The sequence below is a fragment of the Electrona antarctica genome, assembly GCF_951216825.1.
Source record: "Electrona antarctica genome assembly, chromosome: 2".
Classification (NCBI taxonomy): Eukaryota; Metazoa; Chordata; class Actinopteri; order Myctophiformes; family Myctophidae; genus Electrona; species Electrona antarctica.
The window spans coordinates 36,214,339-36,223,868 of NC_136807.1; the positions used below are offsets into that span (position 1 = coordinate 36,214,339).

General features: G+C 45.9%; 1 protein-coding gene across 1 annotated transcript in view; it reads right to left on the minus strand.

Moving 5' to 3' along the window:
* The window catches only part of sema3b (sema domain, immunoglobulin domain (Ig), short basic domain, secreted, (semaphorin) 3B), a 123,338-nt gene extending 114,142 nt beyond the window's left edge, over window positions 1-9,196 (minus strand). Inside the window, exon 1 of the mRNA XM_079530042.1 lies at window positions 8,664-9,196. The gene's annotated coding sequence lies outside the window, so the exon portion shown is untranslated. The remainder of the gene's footprint in view (window positions 1-8,663) is intronic.
* Between the last annotated feature and the right edge of the window lie 334 nt (window positions 9,197-9,530).

The window sequence follows — 9,530 nt, forward strand, 5'->3', positions numbered from 1 at the left end:
TAATTATACATCCTCTGTATAGCTAATACCTTGTCTTGGATATCAGCACTCAGGATCTGCCCTTTTTTTTAAAAAGAGATTAATTGAGCTAAGCTATTCTCCCTGCCCTCAGTTTCAACTGCAATCAATCCATCTGTAGTGAACTTATCTACCTTTATCAGCTGACATGCAGCTACTTAGCCATTAATAATCCTGAGATATACTATCTATGTGAACTATCTACCCTCCTGTCTTGTTTGGTGTGTAAACGTCCTACAATCAATTAACCTGTTTAGACCTGAGTTCGACTCTACAAAATGTCGTCTAAATCATGACAGTTTTGTCAGCGGTGCTCAACCTTTTTCCTGTCAAGGAGCAGCAGAATTATTTTTGGCTGCCGACCCCCATCTGAAAATATGTTGTTCCAGCGGGACCCCCCAGAAGCAAAGATTTGAGTTTAAAACGTTCGCTCTGAAAGAACATATAATCAAAGATTTGAGTTTAAAACGTTCGCTCTGAAAGAACATATAATCAAAGATTTGAGTTTAAAACGTTCGCTCTGAAAGAACATATAATCAAAGATTTGCGCCACATTTTCACGATTTTTCAAAAAATGCTTCAAACACCAAAAAGGGGTTCCCGCCCAGAATGGGTGAAGAGCTCTATTCCGAAATGCAATCCATTTTCTGACCATACAGTTTCTGTTAAACAAAAGTGTGTATGTGTATACGTGTCTATACACAGCAACCAAAGGATTCACTTAAAAAAAAAACATACATTTAGAGTGATCTCAAACTTTCTTGCCCACCACTCTCACATTACTCTGCATCAACATACAATGTGAGCACTATGCAATTACCTCAGAAGACAAGCTATACATCCTTTCAATGAGTGGTCTAACCCCCGTATACCTCCACTGAGACTGTGACTGGTCTAACCCCCGTATACCTCCACTGAGACTGGTCTAACCCCCGTATACCTCCACTGAGACTGGTCTAACCCCCGTATACCTCCACTGAGACTGACTGGTCTAACCCCCGTATACCTCCACTGAGACTGACTGGTCTAACCCCCGTATACCTCCACTGAGACTGGTCTAACCCCCGTATACCTCCACTGAGACTGACTGGTCTAACCCCCGTATACCTCCACTGAGACTGTGCATAATATGTTTGGTTAATCTATACTCACTGATGTGCTGACAGGCAGTGATGTAACCAAGTTTAACAGTAGCACATGATATATTTTCTTAGAGGATTGCTGATGCTTACAAGATGAACCTCACACACACACACACACTCACACACACACACACACACACACACACACACACACACACACACACACACACACACACACACACACACACACACACACACACACACACACACACACACACACACACACACACACACAGGCACACACACACAGGCACAAACATGCAGAGAAACTGGTGCGCGTACATGCACGTGCACACGCACACCCATGTGCACGCACACACACACACACACACACACACACACACACTGGAAATATACTATGTACATACATACTGTACACATGGATGCAAACACATGCACATGAGAACAAGCTATTTTGAAGTGACCTCACACTGTAGCAGGGCTTGCCCATATTAGTGCCTTCCAAGATTACAGTTCCACGACTTAGCATGAATAAGACAATATTATTAGTCATATAAAGGGGAAATTCTTTCTAATTCTTGACTGAGTGTTCTAAAATGCTAAAATTATGCTCCTCCATTGTGAATCGTTGTTCCAAGAGAGATTTAAAGCTCTCGGGACGTTCAGTGTGACAGAATCGACTGTTCTGCATTTTTTGCATGTGTTTCTTGTTTTTTAGTTATTTAGTGTTTTACTGTTTTCCTGTGATTTTGTAGCATTGTGTTCCGTGTTTCTTATTTCCAGTCCAGAGTTGATCTTGCACTGTGCACCTTTATTTTGTAGTATTGTTTTGTGCCTTCCTGTCTGCCCCTGTATTCTGTACCTGCCTTGTCTCTGTGATTAGCCTATGTTTTGCACTTGCGTCCTTTTAGTCTTAGCCTATCCCTGTGTTGATTGTCAGTTAGTTTCACCTGTGTCCTGTACTCCCTATGTACTTACTTACGGTATTTACTCCCCTGTTTGTGCAGTTCCTTGTCAGATTACTAGCGTTAGTCACAGTTATAAAACGCAAATGTGAATGGTTTGTGTTTATAATATAAACACTATAAACACAAAATAATATTTTTGAGTGGCTTTCGCCACTCAAAAATACCACAGCTATTTAAATGGGTTTCATCGGTTAAAGCATTGGGAATCAATCACTATCCTAGTCTACGTTACTGTATATTCGGACAGTTTTATGAAATTGTAGGCTAGAGATGATCAACGGCCTTTTGGAGAACTGCCAACCCATGTTGTTGTGCTCTTCCGCCAAGTCAAGATCGGCTCCAAATGTTCCTATAATTCAATTTTTTATAAGTTTAGAAACACCACTCAAATGCCTTATACACCATTTACTGCATCTTCTGATGAGAAGGAATCGTTCCTCTCTAGGGGTGAAAGGATCACTTTTCAACCTATCTTCATACCAGTAAAGACGCCCTGAGGGCGAGACGCGACCTAGCCCTAAAGGGCGAGGTCACGATGACACAACAGGTCTGGGAATGACCATATATGGACCTTTTTTTAAAGGGGCGCTAGCCCCTTCTATAAACAGCTTTTGTCCCCACACGTGACACGTCTCAAGATTGACCACGGTAAGAGAATCCCGGTCAAATGTCCGCTAAGTTTTGTCCTCGCCCGTCTCAAGTTTTGCCATTGACGATGAACGGAGAAATTACGTCAGAATTCAGCTAAATGACGTAAATTAACATTAAACGCCATTGACATTGAAGGGAAAATGTACGTCAAATGTAAACGAGCAAATCAGCTAAACAAATCACAGGCAACAGGCATTCTGATCGGCCAGTATGAGATGATTTTTTTGAGAACGTTTTTGGGCCGGGTAGGGCGTAAAATGTGTGCCAATTAGTAAGGCCAGGCGGGGCCTCGGACCAGCCCAGTTAGGGCCCAGGTAGGGCCGGGCCTTAATTTTCGGGCCTGTACCCGAGCACAACCACAACATAAAATGACTTGTCTTTTAGTTCTACTAGATCTCTTCTCCACGAGTCCCTCCCTATAACATTTCAGTCTAGTTTTTATTTGTTGACGAAACAATATATTTCAATACATCTAGTCTTGTACTTTTAGTCATCAACGCATATCGTCTTTATTTAGTTTTCGTCCGTGAAAATAGGCAGTCGACAAACCTTTAGCTCGTTTTAGTCGACGAAATCAACATTGGTGTGGTTGGACAGTGAAGGAGACAGCGGCAGGACGGAGGCAGATTGACTGTTGTTATGTTCCTGCACTTTCCATTTGAGAGTTCTTTAACACACCAGTCCTCCATGCAGTCCAGTCCTTTCCTCCTCCATGCAGTCCAGTCCTTTAACACACCACTCCTCCATGCAGTCCAGTCCTTTCCTCCTCCATGCAGTCCAGTCCTTTAACACACCACTCCTCCATGCAGTCCAGTCCTTTCCTCCTCCATGCAGTCCAGTCCTTTCCTCCTCCATGCAGTCCAGTCCTTTAACACACCACTCCTCCATGCAGTCCAGTCCTTTCCTCCTCCATGCAGTCCAGTCCTTTCCTCCTCCATGCAGTCCAGTCCTTTCCTCCTCCATGCAGTCCAGTCCTTTCCTCCTCCATGCAGTCCAGTCCTTTAACACACCACTCCTCCATGCAGTCCAGTCCTTTAACACACCACTCCTCCATGCAGTCCAGTCCTTTCCATTTGAGAGTTCTTTAACACACCACTCCTCCATGCAGTCCAGTCCTTTCCATTTGAGAGTTCTTTAACACACCACTCCTCTATGCAGTCCAGTCCTTTAACACACCACTCCTCCATGCAGTCCAGTCCTTTCCATTTGAGAGTTCTTTAACACACCACTCCTCCATGCAGTCCAGTCCTTTAACACACCACTCCTCCATGCAGTCCAGTCCTTTCCATTTGAGAGTTCTTTAACACACCACTCCTCCATGCAGTCCAGTCCTTTCCATTTGAGAGTTCTTTAACACACCACTCCTCCATGCAGTCCAGTCCTTTAGAGTTCTTTAACACACCACTCCTCCATGCAGTCCAGTCCTTTCCTCCTCCATGCAGTCCAGTCCTTTCCTCCTCCATGCAGTCCAGTCCTTTCCTCCTCCATGCAGTCCAGTCCTTTAACACACCACTCCTCCATGCAGTCCAGTCCTTTAACACACCACTCCTCCATGCAGTCCAGTCCTTTAACACACCACTCCTCCATGCAGTCCAGTCCTTTAACACACCACTCCTCCATGCAGTCCAGTCCTTTAACACACCACTCCTCCATGCAGTCCAGTCCTTTCCTGAGAGTTCTTTAACACACCGCTCCTCCATGCAGTCCAGTTCTTTCCTGCTGGGTCAAACATTGCTTTCATTTGCTTCTCTGGCAGTTACAAATCACATTTTGAGGTTTTAGATAAACATTTCAGAGTCGGTTCTCTTTTTGATATGAATGACAGACTCAGAGGCACAGCATGGACCGTGTAAATCAATGTTAACTGAGTTTCCAGATGTCTTGCTGATTCAGAGCGAGAGAGTGTAGGATTATACTACATGTAGCATGCACTCAAAGTACACACACAGTACACACACAGTACACACACAGCAGTACACACAAAGTACACACACAGTACACACACAGTACACACACAGCAGTACACACAAAGTACACACACAGTACACACACAGTACACACACAGTACACACACAGTCGGCCACAAGCATACAGTACTGTACATACAGCAGTGGTTCCCAAAGTGGGGTCCAGGGACCCCCAGGGGACCTTGAGGGAGTTCCAGGGGGTCCCCAGCTAAATGATAGGGACCAAATGATAGGAACCAAATGGACCCTTAGAGTTAAATTAACATTGATTTTACAATATAAATTGGGGTCCCAGAGATAGAAATGTCATTAAATAGGCGACCGTATAGCCTAATTCAGGTCAAACCGGGGGCCCCTTGAAATGTAAATGGTTGAAAATCACTGCTAGAGCCGTAACACTCTTCTCTCATGGGGGCACTTGGGATATATTTACAAATGGGGGTCTGCGACAGGCTAATGAGTGTCAATTTGGGGGTCCTTGGCATGAAAAGGTTTGGGAACCGCTGACATACAGTATGGCCACAAATGCGCGCACGTGCACGAGCACGAGCACGAGCACGCACCAGGGTCAAGCATCGTATATTTGTGTTATTTTTGAACGGATTTGGAAATCCAAACCAAAAGAAAAAGAGCTCTGATGAAATTTTGATGCTAAAAGCCTTTCACCTTTTATTTGAATGACGGACCGACCTCTCTGCTCGGCCCCGGGTGCAAACGTCAGTACATTTCAAGAGAGCAAAAAAGCTCTCTTTAAATATTTCAAACGTCAGAGACCTTGTCCTCGTGACCCGACGAGCTCTCCCTCCTCCTGGCCCTGCAGTGTCCTTTTAAACCGGCCTGGTCACTTTGGACACCTCCAAAAAGAATTAACACTCCAGATTTGACTGTGGTTTTCTGTTTTGTTCTCACTGTATTACTCTCTCTCTCTCGGTCTCTCCCTGTTCCTCTATCTCTCGTTGTTTGTCTCTCTCTCTCCCTCCCTCTCTCTCTCCCTCCTGTTGTCTCTGTGTGTCTCTCTCTGTTAACATTCCAGGCGAGGCCCAGAGCACACACAGACATAGAGTCTCACCACACTGTCAAAAACACACACACACACACACACACACACACACACACACACACACACACACACACACACACACACACACACACACACACACACACACACACACACACACACACACACACACACACACACACACACACACACACACACACACACACACACACACACACACACACACACACACACACACACAGTCAGCACACCGCCAAAGTCCCTGGCTCTATGAAGTGCAGCCACTGGTCTGCTCTCATATGTTGCCACAAAATATGCACGCACGCACACGCGCACACACGCACACACGGACGCACACACAGTCACATGCATGGGCATACACACCCTATAACGAAATATAAGCATATACTGTACACTTTATTGCAAATTTGCAACCATAAATAAAAGACCCAGTTGTGGGATGTTCAACTCAACTTGAGTTCCTCTAATTCATATTCCAGGGTTCGAGGGGTTAAGGTGGTGCTATAGGACAATGTAATAGAAACAATGTACTCTCAAGGCAGGGCTAACTTAATGCCAGTGTCATGTAAGGCAATGGTTCCCAAACCTTTTCATGTCAAGGACCCCCATTTGAAAAGATATACCATGCATGCAGGGACCCCCATAAGAGAAGATTTTTACGGCTGTAGCAGTGATTCTCAACCTGTTTCATTTCAAGGACCCCTAGTTTGACATGCATTAGTCTACGGACCCCCATTTCATGGCCTTTCTATCTCTGGGAACCCCAATCAGTGTTAATTGTGTACAAATGGAATTTGTACACTCTCAGAGTTACCAGGTTCCAAACTATCATTTACCTGGGGACCCCCTGGAACTCCCTCAAGGACCCCTGGGGGTCCCCGGACCCCACTTTGGGAACCACTGATGTAAGGGTTCAGGTGTAGGTTGGTGCCAACAGGGTTGGGGGGAGGGAGGGAGGGAGGGTACCTACAGAGACCTGTTGGGATTACAGCCTGAATAGGTGAGATGACAGACCAAGCAAACAGTGTGTGTGTGTTTGTGTGTGTGTGTGCGTGCGTGCGTGCGTGCGTGCGTGCGTGCGTGCGTGCGTGCGTGCGTGCGTGCGTGCGTGCGTGCGTGCGTGCGTGCGTGCGTGCGTGCGTGCGTGCGTGTGTGCGTGCGTGCGTGCGTGCGTGGAGGGAGACAGAGGGAGAGAGACAGGATAGCGCAGGAGAGGGAAAGGAATCGAAAGATGGAGAGAGAAGAATAAACAGAGACAGAAAGAGAGAGAGAGAGAGAGACGAAACGGAGCACAAAAGATAGAAGAACAAGCCAGAGAGAGAAAGAGCAAGAGAGACTAAGAACAGAAAAAAGCAGATGAATAGCGGAGAGAGAGAGAGAGAGAGAGAGAGAGAGAGAGAGAGAGAGAGAGAGAGAGCGAGAGAGAGAGATTGAAGGAGCGAGCAATAAACTGTGACTTTCGGCTGGACTCTGGGATAAAAGGCAGAACTAAATGAGATTAAAGAACAAAAGTACAGCAGGATGCCTGCGGGGTGTAGTGGGCTACAGGGAGGAGGTGTAGTGGGCTGCGGGGTGTAGTGGGCTACAGGGAGGAGTGGAGAGGGGTGTAGTGGGCTACAGGGAGGAGTGGAGAGGGCTGAACAATGAGCGCAGGTGTGGAAAGGACCCCATTTATCCTCCAACGGTCACTCATGGCACACTGAAACCCTGACCGTTCATTTAATTTAACTCATAAGAGTGTATACACGTTTACACAGTGCCTGTTTGGTTACATTTGTACATATGACGTGCAAATGACGACATTAACACTCTGTGGGAGATTCGATGCCTTTTTTTTGGGGGTCAGATATATTGTTTGCATTACTGCGATTATATTTTGCATAGAAATGTATTGTTTATATTTTATGAAGTTGTTTTCATATACTGTATAGGGTCCTCACCTCTAAGTAGAGCATTTTTAACCAATGACTATTTGCCAGAGCAACTTAATGCAGCAATATAGAAGATGCTTCAAATTGTACTATACTGTATAGTTCACCTACTGTACTATATCACATGCAATAATCTGACCAGGTCATGTGATGATTCCCGTATTACATTTCAGCATTTAAGAGGTGACAATCATGTTTTGTATATACCGTAAACATACAGGTTCATATGGGAGAAACTCAAGGCTATATTTTCTGTTTCAGTTACACAACTCACACTGAAAAAAGGGACATGGTAAAAATCTCCTCAAAATGATCCCACAGTTCCACGCTGGGACGAGCAGTGGAAGGAAACCTCAGAGCAACATTCCTCCACACGTGGTGGAAGACTCACGCAGTGTCCTTATCCCCGCCGTTCGGACCGTGATAAATCACAGCTATAGGTCAAATTCAATTACGCAAAACAAAACCATGCACTCAATTTCATCTTGCACACTTATGCGTATATATATATATACCCTCCATTCAACGAGGCGTTAAATTGCTCAGAGGGGAACTTATATATCCGTCCAACATCACTGCCTATTTTCCTTCCAACACACGCAAGCACACACGCACACACGCACTACTGTAAACACCGTTCCAAACAGGGAGTTTAAGCTAAAAGAAATTACAATCACCCACATTTACAGTGTTGTCAAACAAATCCAATTACACAAAGCTGAATACTGATTGTATTTCACTGCTTTAAACCACGCACACACACACACACACACACACACACACACACACACACACACACACACACACACACACACACACACACTGCAGTAAACGATATTCAGTTTTAACTTAACTTTTTATAGGCTAGCACTGACTGTGTACTAATGCCACCTTGACTGGCAGATAGATAGATTGGCAGAACAGACAGACAGACAGACAGACAGACAGACAGACAGACAGACAGACAGACAGTAACAGAACCTCACCTTTGTCCCAGTAGAACTTCCTGTGGTGTGCGTCGGCGTCCGGCGTCGCCCCTACCCAGCTCTCCGAGTCTCCCTCTGCCCCGTGACAGGTGCCATGGCCGTATAGTCCACTGGAATGACTCTCAACTCCTCGCTTTCTTTCACTCCCTCTGTCTTGTGCGGGCGGTGACTCCTGCAGAGATCTGTGTCCCAGGAAAATCTGTGAGTGTGTGTGTGTGTGTGCGTGTGTGTGTGTGTGCGTGTGTGTGTGTGCGTGCGTGTGTGTAAGGTTGCGCGTGTGCGGAGAGATATCTGTGTGAGTAACTCCAAAGGTCCTGGAATCCAGAGTTCTGCGCTAAAGCGCACAGTGTGGTTCAGCAGACTCTCTCTCTCTCTCTCTCTCTCTCTCTCTCTCTCTGTGCCTTCCTTCTCTCCCTGTGTGTTTCCTCTCTCTCTCTCTCTCTCTCTCTCTCTCTCTCTCTCTCTCTGTCTCTCCTGGGCCAGGCAGAGAGGAGGGGAAGACAAGAGGAGGGACAGAACAGAGGAAGCTTTTCAGGCTCTCTCTATCTCTCTCTCTCTCTCTCTCTCTCTCTCTCTCTCTCTCTCTCTCACACACCCTCTTCTTTCTTCCACAGCCACTCCCTCTGCCAGAGTCCAGAGGTAAAGTCACTCCCTCTCTCTGTCCCCAACATCATTCTCTCTCTCTCTCTCTCTCTCTCTGAGTTATGTGCATACTGCATATAGGTGTGCGCATGCATGCTTGTTTGTATGTAGGCTACTTGTGGGTCAGTGTGCGCGTGCGCATGTGTGTATGCGTGCATTTAGTGCAGTATAGTTCTCAATAGGACAGCGATAATAAGATGGAGCGCGCGGGTGAACCACACTTGA